We start from the raw sequence: 15,603 nt of genomic DNA, 5'->3' as shown, positions 1-15,603 counted from the left end.
ACATACCACTCATTTGAATATCAAATAGTGACATTATGGTTGTCAATGAGAAATTCTGACAAAAATAGAAGAGAAATTGTCCATTGGTTGCTAGACTAGACAGCTTTTTGTTTTAGAGCAATGCAGCCTAATTTTCTAATAGGAGTAAGCTGACTCCTAACTTCTAACTGGGCAGCTGCCCATTATTCAACCACCATGAATCAGAGAAAATTGACACTGGGTGCTAATTCAGAATTGGAGCTATTTAGGCCTATGAATGAGATCAACAGTATTTTACAGTGGAGTGGCTTCTAGTGATTTGGATGTGATTAATTTATGCATGTTTCCTCTTAACAATGTTGCATGACTTAAACACAGCATGCTTCTGTCTTGTTAACTGTCATTTGTTCAACCTCTTCATCTGTAGTGTATTATAGTCTGAGCCCTCATGATGCCAGGGGCCCAATCACCATGACTGAATATTGCCAACCTGGAAATTGAAAAAATAAACAAAAGCTTTAAAAACCATCTTGGCAGGCCCTGTGGGAAATGTAGTTTCATTGACAGCTGGGATTCTGCGTTCTCGCCTTCATCATAAATTGCATATCTCTCCTGTGTCATGGGATAGTCTATGAGTGAACACACAACAGAACATATGATAATAATAAACTTGCATGATATAGCAAAAATAATTCACAAGAAAAACAAACAAACAAAAAAAAACAACCAAAAATTTTACATAATGAAGGATCAGGAAAAACAAAGAAATTAATATATATATATATATATATATATATATATATATATATATACCAAGTTATAGCAGCAACACTATATACCTTGTTATACCAAGTGCTCTACAACAACACTATAGAGAAGTACCCACAAGGATGGCCTGAAGCCAAAAAAAAACTCTCTGTATCTGTATCTGAGAAATGTTTTTCTCAGTGCGATGTATGATTGTCTTACACAAGTTTCAACCATATACCAAGAAATTTGGTTTCTTCACCATAGCCCTGAACTGCACTAATTTTACCATGTCATATTTCAATGACAACTGTAATGACAGCATGATTGGCCCTCATAAAGGCTGCATCTAAGAGGTGACTCTCCTCTTAAAAAAAAAAAAAAAATCTCTTTTGTTCTAAATCAACTGACCACAGCTCACGTTGGCATTGGATGGCAGAAATTTAACAAACCCTTCATAGTGTGTTTGGCAGCTTGCTGATTAGGGTAGCTAAAGGAAAAAGAAAAAAAAAAACTGGTGCTGATTGCTGAATGCTGGATACCTGTACCTTACACAATTCATTTGTGTGAGATATGCCCTTATCTGCGATAACTTTCATAGTTACAGTTACCATTGAATCCATTTAATCACCTGACATGTCCTGAGGTGATGGCCTGCTCAAGGATTTGACAGCTATGCCAGAGCCAAGACTGAAAACTTTTGGGTTTCTAAGTTGCTGTGTACTGATGACTGTTTGATGAAGTTTTTTTTCCTCAACAAACAAGAAAGTGCAAGAACTTTTTTTTTCATTCAAAGTAGTATATTTTAACATACACTAAGCTACCAGTGATAACATTTTGCCAATCCCACAGAATATGTGCCATGTCACATAATGCCTTCCTTCTGTGATCTATTTGGTCTGAAAACTCGATATCATTCCTGGATCCCCCTGTTCCATTCTGCAAGCACCATTTCTAACCATAACCCCCTTTAATGTATCATAGAACAGCCTTTCACCTTGGATGTCTACAGAGAAAAAAAATATTTATAATAAGGTATTCATGACAGGTAACTTTCAATGACATTTTCAACCTGGATATGAACCTTGCTACTATATTGTCATTCAGGCTGTGTCTTCTGAAGATTCAGATACATTAATTTCCTTCTTTGGCATGTGCATCATTACCATTAAAAAAAGAACAAAAACCAGCTTCTTTGAATTTAGCTTTATTTTTGTGTCTGTCTGGTGGGACAGGGGGCTTTTTTTTAAAGTGTTGAATGTGTGTGTGTGCACGTGTGCATGTGTGGGTGCGTATCTGAAAAGTATGAAATTGGACCACAATGGCCAGTGAGAGGATATGGTGCTGGATTCATTAGCCGCATACTTTTGAAATTCATTTGCATTGGCCCAAAGCTCCTTGGCATGTAATTTGCATTTGAATGTCTTAAATGGATAAGGATAAGAAAAAAGAAACACCTTTGCTACTATCTCCATTGATTTATAATGAACCAACATAACACTTACAAAGGTGTTATATAGGATAGTGGTTCTCAACCAGTGTGCCGTGAGGCAAAGTGAATTATGCCGTGGAATTTTGAGGAACCCGATGCGTTTTATACAGGTGTGTATGTGTACTTATACTCTGTGAAAAGACTAATTCTTTATATTGCGCTATTAACCCTTTCACACAAATAGGTTTGCATATGGACAGTAGGGACATGTCCCTACCAATATTTTGTGGGGACAGAATTGTCCCTACCAATATTTGAGTGAACTCGTTCGCATTATCTTTAGAGTGAAGTCATATTAGATAATTCCGATGTGCCCTCGGTTGTTGTGTCCCTACCAAACCTGCGTCCTTGCTTTCACACGTAACTTATTTTTATGCAATGTAGCGTGTGTTACGTTACATGATTTGTTATGTTTTCATTAGCGTTTTAAGCTTGTCATAGTTTTCAGTTATTTGCTATATTTTTTAACGTTAAATCACTGTTTCCTCAAAGCTAAAATTAGCTATAATTTTTCCAATTTTGTGTTCTAATCGCACCGGTTTTACCATATGCGCTAAACGGCTAATCACACCGGTGTGACCATATGTGAAAAAGGGTTAATGGAGTAATGTTTTGTTTTATTTTATTTTAGTATGTTGCTGTTCATGATGCCGCACTATGTCGGACAAGTCCAGATGCACTTCAATGCATTTTTAATAAATTATATGGTTGCCTGTCTGATTTAACTATCTGTTTGGTAATTATTTGACAGTCAATATGGGTCAAATCTCGCTCATAATGTGTGTAACATTCTTCATAATCGATAACCAACTTTAAGTTGGTGTGCCTTGACGTTCTAGTTTGACCTTTGATGTGCCTTAGCCCCAAAAAGTTTGAAAACCTCTGATATAGGAGATGGCAGTTTAAGAAAGGGTAACTCTAGAAGTGAATGTTCAGATTTTTAATTGGCTGCAGCACATTTTTGTCTAGAATTCTCTTAATATGGCCAGTTGTAACATTTAAACCAAGCAGTGCCTGACACTTGCCATGTTTTGGTTGATGTTTATGATGTACACAGGTATTTGTATTTGTATATGTATTCCTATGTTCTTTATAGCCCTTTAAAAATGCCTTGCTGCTGAATATATTCATCATTCTGACTGCATTTTGTGGCCATTCCCTACAGTTTAGTTTCTCCAGGTAATAAGTAAAAACACTTGTAATTTAATAGTTTATCTTGACAGTTGGCCTTCATGCCCACAATGTATGATGCCTGACACTGCCTGAACCTTGCTCTTATCTGCATTCACAGATTCTATCTGGATGAAATTATTTATTCCTAGTAAAACTGTACTCCATCAGCCAACAGCAAAGACTTATAGTCCAATATGAAGCCATTGCTGCTGTATATAATATCCATTCAGTTTTAAAATTCAATTATTTAACCTAATTTTGCCTGTAAGTAAAAACTTGCTGTGGTGTTTCTTCACTGTAATACGTATGAATTTGGGTGAATTTGTCAAAAGTCAAAATGCATAGAAGACTCCCTCATTCCTGGGCTCCATTTAGGCTCTGTAGGGCAGTTGCAAATTGACTGTGAAACCCTCTCGGAATTTTATCCTGCTTGTCTTTTCAGTTTCATAACCATAATCCACAAAGCCTCTGGTTTTGAAGATTCCTTCACCTGCTCCAGATATTCAGATTTTGCATCTGCATGGGTTGGCTTCGACAGAACACAGAAAAAACAAAGGTCATGTGGTGTTAGAGAGTGGGAGACAATTTAGATTGGCCGCACTGAATTGAGCATTACTGAGGCACTGCTGACATTGTCCTGCTATCTTGTTCCTTCAGGTGTAAAATAGTCTCTCCTGTGTTCCACCAGACTTCAACAAGAGAGTGGCGCGCAGAGAATATTATTCCAATACAGAGCAGAGGAAAAGTGGCATGACAGAGCAATTACCCCAAGGACACAATTATTCACTCTTGGCTAGTTTTAATCAGTGAGGCTGAGGCTGTATCACAGGAGCAGACAGAGACACACCAGGAGGCTATTTCCATAACTGCCACCATCCTGTGGCCGCCGTCTCCAATGTGGCAGGTGGTCATTCCTCCAGCAGCTCTGGGCAATCCAGTGCAGAAGGAAATCATGATGCATTTCTCTCAGTATTGAACTGAGCGATCTGTGTCCTGCCTAAAATTTAAAATCTCAGGGAAAATTCCTTCACTGTGACATCAGGCAGGCTGTACCAGGCTGGGACAAGATGGCAGACTGTTTGACATGCTAATAAGCCCCACAAACAACTCAAAATGACCCTTTTTGGCATCCAGTAGAACTGTAAAAAATAATAAACATTAAAATGGCTTCCAGTTTTAAATTAAAAGTCTAGTTTTAATTGGAATGATAAATATATGTTAATACCCTTAATAGTAAAGGCAAACTCAAACAGCAAATAACCACAAAAACATGCTTTATACCCCATGCATGAGCTGTCTAGGTATAAAGACAGTAGTGGTCATGGTAGCTGTGAGAGCCAAAAGATATACACTACTCACAAAAAGTTAGGGATATTTGGCTTTCGGGTGAAATTTCAGGATGATCCTAAAATGCACTATAACCTTTACAGGTGAACTTAATTTGACCTTCTCTAAACCTTTGAATGCACATGTCCAATTGTTCAATGTTTCAGTACTTTTTGCACAACTTGCTGTTCTCTAACAAGGAGCTGAACGGCAAAATTCACAACAGGTGTTTGATCCATGAATCGACCAATACATTTCCTGGTTCAATTACAATTGGTATTTAAACAGTCCTCTACATCATGCTGTTCACATTTTGACATCATGAGACCAAGACGACACCTAACAATTGATCAACAGTACCGCGCCATTGCGAGGCTTCAAACAGGATGTTCTCAGAGGGAAGCGGCCACTAAGCTTAGAGTGTCACAGAGTGTCATCAGCAGGTTGCAACAGAGAAACAGAGAGACTGGAAGAGTCACAGAAAGGCGTAGAAGTGGACGTCCTTTGGCCACATCCCACACTGATGTCCACTTCATTGTGAACAGTACCCTGCGGAACCGGATGATGAATGCCACTCAACTCCAGGCACATTTAAGGGAGGTAAGAGGCACCCAAGTGTCATGTCAGACCATTTGAAACCGTTTACATCAGCGTGGTCTGCGTGCTAGACGACCTGCAAGGGTACCTGACCACACCACCAGGCACAGGCGTCATCGTCTTGCATGGGCCAGGGAGCATTTGCGCTGGACGAGGGACCAGTGGGCCTCAGTGCTGTTCTCTGATGAAAGTCAATTCACGTTGAGCAGAAATGATGGCCACCAACGATGTTGGAGACGTCAAGGAGAGCGCTATGCCAGCCACTGTTGTCACCAGACGAGCCTTTGGTGGTGGTGGTGTTACAGTGTGGGCAGGTGTGTCTAGTCAATACAGAACTGCCCTACACTTTGTGAATGGTACAGTGACAAGCCCATACTACCTGAATAACATCATTAATGCAGTCATTGTGCCCCTGCATGAACAACACAGGCTTAATTTCATCTTCATGGACGACAATGCTCCAGCTCATCGAGGTCGCATCATTAGGGAACGGCTGCTGGAGACTGGGATACCTCAAATGGAGTGGCCTGTACTTTCTCCAGACCTGAATCCCATAGAAAACCTATGGGATCAGCTGAGTTGCCGTGTAGAGGCTCGTAACTCTGTACCCCAGAACCTCAATGACCTGAGGGCTGCCCTTCAAGAAGAGTGGGATGCCATGCCTCAGCAGACAATAAGTCGACTTGTGAACAGCATGAGACGTTGTTGTCAAGCTGTAATTGATGCCCAAGGGCACATGACAAGTTATTGAGACATTGACATTTTTTGTTGTGGTATACCCGCCACTGTTGTGGGCTTTTGTTTCAATAAATTGTTTGAGATGAGGAAATCACCATTGCATGCTTCTACTTAAATGCCCTACTTTCATGATATAATATCACTGTAGCGTGAACTTTGTACATTTTCCATAAATTTCACCCGAAAGACAAATATCCCTAACTTTTTGTGAGTAGTGTATATTGGATTTTTTGTGTTGTTTGATCTTTGTTATATTATTTTTGTATTTGTTTTGTAGAATTCCTTGGATACAATGTGGATAAGATGTCAGAGGTGTTATCTTTGATTGATTCACCAGCTCGTGCCTTTAATTTTCTAGGCTCCATTAGTCAGTCCTAAAAGTAATATTGTTTACATAAATTGGAAAGAAGAGTTTTTAGGTAATACGTAGCGCAACAATTGTTTGACGAGAAAGGTAGTGAGAAAAGTATCTACAAAGGCAGTGAGAAAACTGATAAGAATGATAAGAAACCAAGGATGAGAAAAATTACATTAGGAACAGTTTACGTTCTATTTGTTTGTTTTTTGGTTGTTCTTTTCTTTGAATAAATCGATTAATTTTCAAAAAAGGAAACAAATGGCCTTTTAAGTTAAGTTAAGTTTTTTAAGTCGACACTACAGTAGCAGTAATGGTATTTGGGGGGGTGGGGGGTTCCTTTGTTGAAAGGCTTCCCAATACTATGCACTTATGCTAATGTGTCAATTACTATCTGAGTGTCCATGCAATCACAGACACAGGCTTCATGGGCACGGTAACGTTATCTTGGCTCCTAATTCTTATTTTTATTATTGGACATAGCATGAATCCAAACTATTTGTCCTTCTTTTCCTCTGCATATTGGAGAGCAAAAGTGACTTTGTGGTACCATATTCACCAGAGGAGTTTGGATCATGAATCATCTTTGAATATGTAATGCAGCATCTTCTAAATATAGCTTTCACTCCTCTCCCCTAAGAGCTTGTCAGAGTAGACCGCACAATGCTCCAGCTTTCTGCAAATGGAACTCTACTCAGTCCCTGTCTACTTCCTGTTGCCGTGCATGCTGCCCCTGTCACACGTTTGGACTTCCCATTGCGGCTACGACATCAAAGCTGGCGACCGTGCAGGGTTTAGCAGTTAGAGAATCATTAACAAGTCTTACGTCAGTTGAATATAGGAGGGAAGCAATGCACTGGAAAGCAGGATGCTTTTATGTACAGGACATGTTCACATATTAAGAAGTCACATTTGGCATTCTTACACTGAGGGAGCATGTAGAAGTGATTTTTACCTTCAGATAGGTGATTTGAAAGCAGAGATGGTAAAACTCAAGGCAGAATTATTTTTGTTTATATTACAGATATTTTGTGATTACTTTTTGCGTTTGAATATTCTAATTGCTTTTAATTTACTGATGAACCCTCAGGACTAACATACTTCATTCTGTGGTTCTACAACATCTTCCTAGTGCTGGTGTGAATGTCAGATAATTAGGGGTGGGTGTCATTCATGCAGGTCGTCTATACCCTGCCAACTTCCTTTAATGACAGCTCCTCCTGTATGTTCCACTTCTGGATCCGGTCACTCTCTCTTCCCTCTGTAAAAACCTCCCCGCCTTCTCCTGTCTTTCCCTTAGTGACTGTGAACAGCACCCCTCCCCTTCCATCATGTTCTTTCTAAATCCCAGTGACTGTGAACCAAACCATGCCTCACCATCTTCTCTCCCATCCCAGAATGACAGTGAACACCATCCCTCCTTCTCCATTCCCCTCTCTCCACCTCCTTCATCTTCTCCTGTCTGCCTCTTAATGACCTTGTTCTGGGAAGCTGCTGATGGAGGGAAGTGTTGCTTGGAAAAGGGCCATGAAGCCTTTGGTATAAATGATTAAGGCCCTCTTGGCTTTTAGCAATCACTTGGCTGACATTCCCCTAAGAACAATGCTGAAAAATTATGATAAATTGTAACAAAGTTGCTTTTGCCCTGGTTATGGACTGTTAGGAACATATTGCTTCTCTTGGGCTGCTGGTAGTCTTGAAAGTGGATTCCTGACAGACACAGTGAGTCAATATTCATGTGAGAGTGGACATATTTTTAAGCATCATAAATTCAATAGGGATGGTCAAAACCAAGGTCTCATTTCTAGGAAGTGACAGAGATTACAGTGCCACCTGCATGTCCAGGGAGTACACAACAATTTCATTTTTCAGACAAACTGAAAAAAATATCAGCAATTCAGTTGCGAAGGCAAGCTGAAAAAGATGTCCAAGAAGCAATAAAGAAATGTGGAAATCATAGTTGCAAAACCAAATGCATATATGCAGAAAAATACAGTATCATGGTGTGTGTGTGTGTGTGAGTGGGGGGGTAGGAATACTTCAAAATAAGGCTAAACATTAAATTTTTATTTTTCACTCTCTGGTCAATAACACCATTAGATGTGTGCCTACACTGAGGTGACTGCTCAGGTCCAAGCCCAAAGGTAACCAAAGGTATACACTCCTGTGTATGTGTGCGTCTCACCAGTTTTACATCAACCTATTGCTATCAGCAATGAAGGCACTTTTATGAAAACCATGATTTACTATTTGTATCCACCGCAGTAGTTACAACATATGCATCTACGAACATACAATGCAAAAAAATGAATAAATAAATTGCAAAGATACGAGGATAGAGTCCTCTCATTCATCTATTAGCAAACAAATGGCTCATATCATGGTGATGTTCTAGAGGAAACAGCAACACAGTTTGAGTGCATTTATGTGGCTTTAATGCAGCTTCCCATGGAATCTGCCAGCAGTGTCATCAGTCATGGTGTTACGTGCGGCGCACTGGGCATGTGGAGTCTGGGCCGCCTGCATCTCGGTTTTCCTCCTTCTCTCCTCTCCCGCTCTCTCCTGACGCAGGTATCCCGCTGTTCTGCATCCCGCCTCCTCGTTCCGGCCCGGCCAACCAGAAACAGGGCGCCCCGATTTAAAGATGCTGGATTCTTGGGGTGCTCGCTCGCTGTTTTGATCATTCTTGCCTTACAAACTTGCCTGTACCGTGTTTTTGATTTTGCATCGTTTATTGACTTCGATTGTGGATCTCATCTCGGTTTTGGTTGCATTTGGTTGTCGTGGGAGGAGGACAGGTAAGCTGGGGGATCCCGGTGTGAGTGTTCACTGTGTTAGGATTAGGCTAGAGGCGGGTGCCGCTTCTGTGTATTTTTGGTTAAGTTAGTTAGAGTAGGTAGGTTTTTGTTTGGCTCTACCACCCTTTTTGTTTTTGTATTCAGTTGGATTTGTATAGGTATGTAGGGTTGGTTTTTGTTTTGTTTTGTTCTTTTCTTTGGCACCGTCTGTTGTCCTCCCTCCCCCCTTTTTCCTGTGAATGTTTGTCATTGTATATCGTCTTGTAAATATTGTAATATATCGTGCTCCCCTACATTGCTCCCGCGTCTGTGCTTTCTTTGCCCCCCCTGCACTGTCCAAGCCAGCGGGGGCTGGTTGTTTCCCTTTGTGTTGCGTCCTGCATACATACCCCTGGACGGCATTATCCATCTGGGACGTAACATAAATTGGGGGCTCGTCCAGGATTTGAACCATTTGTAGCAAAGGGCGAGAACAGTCACCCCACCCAGCCTTGAACCCGGGTCTACGGGGTACCAACCATGCAACTTTGACCGCGACGCCAAACAGCCAGGCTCAACAGACTCCACACGCCCAGTGTGCTGTACGTAACACATGGTTTCAGCACATAAAAGAAGATTGCTCTGATGATGGCAGGATTTTTTAGCGCCAGATATTAATGGTGTGCAGGTTTATGTTTGTCTGCACTCATAGCACTGATTTCAGTGTTCACTTATACATTCAGAATCAAATACTTTTCAGTACGTATCTTCTGTCACCTACAGTATAGACAGATTTGCAATTACTAATACAATCATATTAGTTATCTAGTATGTTTTTTTTAATCACAAACTGAAAAGTGTTTCATGTATTTCAACTGTAAAAGTTAATTTGTTCACACAGAAATTAGATGTAGTTTTATTGGAATGGCAAAAAAAGTCATCTTGCTGAAATCTGTGTGCTTGTGTATGTGATATGAGTCAACAGGAACAGTTATGAATATCAACAAATTCCAGCAGAGACCAAACTGATGAATTCCAAAATGTTCATTTTGATCATACACACACTTTATTCACAGAAACATTTGTAAGCTTGAATATTGAGTCTGGTCCATTGTCAGATGGATTACAATTACAACCATATGACATTTTGAATAACAGGAACGTTCAACTGGTAATAAAGAAAGCACTGAATTACTTTATAGATTGTACCTTACTTCACAGAGACATCATCAATCAGCAATACAGTTGGGACATTTCAATATTCTTTAATCCTAAAAGGAAAAATAAAAAAGTTCACATGACAACATCACATACTGATTTATTTACTTTTCTTAAAGTTGGGTAGTGTGCTGACAGCAAGTACAGCAAAGACTGTAGCATAAGAGTGGTGGATTTGAAACAGCTGCAATATAGGTATTTATTATATGCATTTTAACAGTTGTTGAACTGAAAAGGCCACTGTTTGTCCCTAGAATGTACAGCAGTACATTCATGATGTTAGGGGTAGTGTCAAAGACTCCAGGCTTGTTAAGAAATAATACTGTTTTTGCCCAACTGGAGTGAGGAATGAAAATTGAAGTCTAATACTATCAAAAAGGGCTCCTCTTTGAGGGCAATTAAACTGGGGCCGATCAGAGAGTGGGATGGATGGGGGGAATAACAAACAATTAACTAAATGAATCACATTCTTTTTCCTGCTTCCCTGGTAAAACAAATTGCACATGTGTCAATCAGCAGCAGTTTAATGGCTGATAATAATGTTTTGATGATGATGATTTGTCTTTGTTGCCTGATTAAGGGGTCCCAGTCTTTAAGTTTTAGTGCCTATAAAACTGGCTGGCTAGACTGCTGATAATGGCATATATGTCTCTCCAAAAAGCTTTAGGTCTGCTACATTACTACAACCTGTTTCATACTACATTATAGACTTGTCTTGTGTGAGACTACCAGTAGCATAGTCAAAGAAAACACACATTGTTTAGGCTTGTCAGTCTTTAGTCTATATCTCTGTACAGTTGGTTGCAAAGTTATATTTTATATTTTCTCCTTAATCTAGGTTTCATCCTCAACAGATGACTAGGAAAAGGTCATCTTTAATAATTGGCATGAATATTCCTACTTACGTCAGAAACAGTGTTTACCTCATTATAACTGGCTTTAAAGTAAGCACTGAGTGGCAAATGATAGCTACTTTAATGTAAAAAGGAAATGCCCCCTGTAGTGATGCTAGTAAAAAACCGGGTGCCTTCCTTTGCTCCTTTGTCCCAGAAAGAAACCCTCATCAGTGCCTGAACCGATCCAGACTGAAATGTCCGAACCAGACTAGCCCTGGCTCCCCAATGACGGAACCGCCAGTGAGACCACCCATGGAATCCAAAAGATTTGGACCTCATTGCAGGAGCTACAGGAGTCTTAACTCTGGGCATAGGACATTGCATAGCTAAACCACTGACTGTTAGCTACATTTATGAATGTTTTTTATCTGCATGTGATTCAGATCATTATGAGGAATGTAGCTAGCTATATTTCATTGATCCTAGCTGATTTGTCACACACTGTTCACCGCGCAGCGTTAGTTAAGATACCACATAGAGACTAGGGGTGGGAATCACAGAGTAATGCCGGTGATATGGTGATATGCAATATGCATTGGGGCTCTGCAAGGGTATTTTCTAAATAGTATATTTTTGTATTTTATTTTGTACATGATACGTAACTGTGTAGCTATCAAGATATAGATTTGTGATCTCATTCTCCTCCCTTCTGATGAACGAGAGAGGGCATACAGAGCTGAAACCTGTGAGGCTGACTGTGTGTACTTTTATTTTATCTTTGAACAGCCTTGACCAGAGAGCATACAGGGTTGCAACCTGTAATGCTGGGCTGCGCCAATAATATCAAGGGGCATGATGGCAAATAATCTCAAAAGGAATCTAGTTGCCGTCTTGCAGATAGTGACCCTGCAAGATCCCCAGCCTTTGCAAAATCATAGTCTGTGACTAAAAACTCTGTGACTACTGACACATTGTCTTTAGATGTGAGAGAGTGTCAGACTTTAGTCTTTTAAAAGTCTTTTCAGAGTCTTGTCAAAGTCTTCTACTGTATGGTTACCATAAGTCACGATAGATACTATCACAATATATTGCCCACGATAATGACAAGATCACGATAAAGCAATTCTGCGATAATAGATACATTGCAAGACAATCATCTACGACACATCACGATATCTGTGTAACTGAAAAAGAAAAAATACCTCTAAAAAGGCAAAAAGCAGGAATTATGTATTTAATCACCGCAATGTGATGTCAATTTCACAGAATTTGACAATTAATTATCTAAACTTCACAAATGAAACTCCGGAAGGCATTGGAAAATGCAGCCATTGTGTTACATATTTTACCGCAATTAAAGTCATTCAAGTCATGAGTTCATTCTATATTTTACATTAGATGGTTTCTGTATGTCCTCCATGTGTATTGAAATACAGTGTTTAGGCTAGGTCGGGGTCGGCAACCTTAGGCACGCATGCCACCATTGGCACGCGGCAGCATAATCATTGGCACGCTGGCGATAAGTGCGCGACAGAAGATTTTTAATTAATTTTTAACCCTTTTGCACGTAACTTATGCTACGTAGCGCACATGTTATGTTACATGGTTCTTTATGTTTTCATTAGCATTATTAAGCTTCTCATAGTTTTCAGTTAGCTCCCACCACCACGTTCTTCCAGATAAGATGATGCGCCCCTTAAAACTGACGTTCCACCAAGCGGAAAGGGGCAGGGGCGTAGTGAGCGTGGGTGAAATAAAATAAATAGGAAATAAAATGCACCAAACAAGCATGTCTTTGTGATAAACTACAGTCAGCCTTTTTCGACAGGGTTGCCAGTCTGATTTCAAGTGACGTCACATAAAAAGCTGAAATCGTGTTACACACTATCAAAACTGATTCCTGAGGTAAAGAGTTTACTTAAAATAAACTGCTAACTGTGGAAACAAACAGTGGCTATTTCTGCGCAGGAACAAGTGTTGAAATTGATGGCTAAAATGAATGTTTTATTCTGTTTAGTTTGACCCAATCTCTGTAAGGAAACCAAACTATTGCCAAGTCAGTGCGAAATCACTACCAATTAGGCAAAAATAATTATGCCAAACCTGGCAGCACAGGTTAGCGGATTCTGTTGTATTTCCCACCGTTCTGTTGTTGGTGTTATTAGTTAGCCAACGTTACTATAAAACGAAATTACCAAATCGTTCGAGTGACCCTGTGAATGAGAAGCCAATTTTCGTTAATACGTTTGATATTGTGGCTCATTAGCTACCATCTGGGGACATTTTGTGATGATGTGTAACTTAAAAGTTTCTCGATGTAAACTTAATATTCAGTATTGATTTGTTATTCATTTGTTTTTGTTATGATTATTGTTATGATATGTAATCACTATGATGTTTAACTTAAATATTTGTCAGTTTTTCAAGCTGAAGTCAAATTTCCACTCTTGATTACAAAGGTGGACAATACAGTTGTTTTCAACTTAATTTTCTAAAGCACCTTGAGTTGTATGCACTTTCTGTCAGAAAGGTGTCTTTCCTTTTAAATATGTTTATGCTCCCAAGAAGAAGCACATGGATGTTTTGTGTTTTAAACAATCATTGCTGCAAATTAATAAAATTACTGTTAAGCAGATTAAAGGGTAGTGTTTTTGTTATTTTGAAATTTTATTTTAGTTTTAGAATGTTAATTTTCTATAAAATATATTACATTTTAAAGTAATTTCACATAACATCAACATTTATTTTTGGCCCACGGCCCTCCATCCAGATTAATTTTTGGCCCTTCATAGGAAAGAATTTGGGCCCCTCTGGTTTAGAAGAAAATATTTTAAAGGGAGCAGGGAAATTAAACGTTAATTTTTTATAATGTCTTGTTAATGTTTGTTGTTCTGTTTAATTGGTTGGGCATTCATGTGCAATTTGTTCAATAAAAGAATGTTCGAAAATTTATGTCATTTCTTTATTCAGTGGGCATAGGCTGATCAATGTTTGGGGTCTATGCTAGCAGTGTACCTATTAAAGCAGAAAGACATAGGAACTGTTTAGCTAATATGCACACTTCAATATTTATTTATCGCAAGTCATATCGTCATCGCAATATTGAACAATGTTTTCGCACATCGCAGATTTTCCTCATATCATGCAGGCCTATTGTTAAACTTAATGTTGATATGGCACACTAATTAACAAGAACATTTCAAACTGGCACTTCATATCAGAAAGGTTGCCGACCCCTGGGCTAGGTGACAAGCTAGATCATGTATTTCCCATTATCAGCTTACTCCGTTATTTCTTGTAAGGACACATTTATGACAAGATCCTATGTAGCATGAATTACCTGGATTGGCTTGTAATGGTTACATCGTTCAGTCTAGTTTCCATATTAGAGTGTTACACAACCCCACACCATCAGTACAAAACAGTTTTTACTGAATACACCCTTCTCCGGTCTCCACTGTGATCTGTGGTGATGGTGTGAGTGGATGATCGTGAGCGTGAAGAGGTGTTTCTGAGGCCAAACTGCAGTTCAAATTAGTTTTGAGGAGTTGGGAGGTTGGCTAACCATAATGGAAGACAAACCACGGAAAGCCCTAAGCATTGCTGCTCATCCTTATATAGTGAAAAGTTAACAGCAAGATTCAACGTGACAATCACCGTATACAACAACTGATGTGTGTGGATACATTTTCAACTTCATTCTTGGAAATAGTACCAAGACATGGATTACATTGTAAGAGGGAGTTAACGTTAGCTAGTACGCTAGCTGATGTTTTTTAAAACCAACTTTGGTAGAAAGAAGGAAGTGTGATGAGGGACCAGTTAGCTGACTTGACAGCCGTGAGTGAAGATATATTTTTCCTCTTTAAATTGCATAATGTTACTACTTTACCAGCTAAGAAACGTTAGCTAACTTCTCAGTTAAGTCGATGGCCTGTTTTCATCAACCCTTGGCTAGCTAGTTGATCCTACAGTTGTTACATCTTTATGGCGGTCAGTTGTCCAATAATACCATAGCTAAGTAGATCATCAAATTAACCATAAAGCAAGTTATAAAAATGAACGTCTGCAAGTTTAAGTATTATGCAACGTAACAGTGTAAATTTGCGAGCTTGCCATTAGCTAGCTAGTAGGCTACCACTGGTGTGTAGGTCTGGAGTTACGTTCAGGGTGGTCAGGGAAAAGCCTAGGTAACGTTAGTTAAATAATTGCTAACAGGAACCAACGACGAATTTGAGGTGAGACTGTGATGCTTTAACCACTTTCTGTTTTTTGGATAATGTTAGGTAGATAAGCTTTTGTTTAAATGCCTAATCACACAGAATACTAGCAATATAATTGTAAAATGCCTTTCAGTTTAGACAA

This window comes from Megalops cyprinoides, chromosome 8 (assembly GCF_013368585.1).
Source record: "Megalops cyprinoides isolate fMegCyp1 chromosome 8, fMegCyp1.pri, whole genome shotgun sequence".
NCBI classification, from domain to species: domain Eukaryota; kingdom Metazoa; phylum Chordata; class Actinopteri; order Elopiformes; family Megalopidae; genus Megalops; species Megalops cyprinoides.
This window is presented reverse-complemented; position numbering follows the sequence as displayed.